This window comes from Octodon degus, unplaced genomic scaffold, assembly GCF_000260255.1.
Source record: "Octodon degus isolate 3935 unplaced genomic scaffold, OctDeg1.0 scaffold00033, whole genome shotgun sequence".
NCBI lineage: Eukaryota > Metazoa > Chordata > Mammalia > Rodentia > Octodontidae > Octodon > Octodon degus.
The window spans coordinates 3,352,116-3,352,766 of record NW_004524609.1 but is presented as its reverse complement, the minus strand read 5'-3'; the positions used below and the strand labels follow the sequence as shown (position 1 = coordinate 3,352,766).

Below are 651 nucleotides of genomic sequence, written 5' to 3'. Positions count from 1 at the left end.
GCGGTCCCTGTGCTTTGCTAAGCTTGTTCTAAGTAGGTGCTTTAGACCACTGAGCCATCTCACCAGCCCTCCTGTGGTTTTTGAATGAGTGTTTTTTTCCTAAGGTCCAGCTCTTCAAGATTTTCTCCCTTTTATTTGAAGTGCCCTTTCTACCCAGCCCAGTGTGTATCCTTGCTCCTCTTGGTAGGTAAGAAAGGTGGTCAGAGCTCTGGTCTTTGCCAGATGTATGCCTCAGGTTGAGCTCAGGTGGACTCCAGTACTTAGTGCTGACAGTTACAGATCTGGTTGTCCTTTTCTCCGTGAGTGATGTCGTGATCCAGGATAAGGTTGACTGGCTCCTGCCACATGCCAAGGGCAAGCTACCTGGAGGTCTGGCTTGGAGTTGGTGGGTGGTCTTGGCTTTGTGTCTAGGCAGCTTGTCTGGTGTAGATGTGCTTGCACACGGGGGGCTGTGTGTTGGGGGTCCATCTGCGTGCTGGTTCAGGAGACGGGGACTGGGCATCCCTTGCTTGCTTTCATTGAGGAGTGGGGCTTGAGCTTTCAGTCTTCCTGCCACAGTTTCCTAAAGTATTGGGATTACAGGCACGTGCCACCACACCCAGTTTATATTTTTATTTTGTATTGTTTATATAACTACTATCTCCCACAGAG

At 49.8% G+C, this 651-nt stretch overlaps 1 protein-coding gene across 1 annotated transcript in view; it reads left to right on the top strand.

Moving 5' to 3' along the window:
* Positions 1 to 651, top strand: part of Ccdc47 (coiled-coil domain containing 47) — a gene marked incomplete at its 5' end in the record, with an annotated part of 23,509 nt that overhangs the window by 18,709 nt on the left and 4,149 nt on the right. The window lies entirely within an intron of this gene.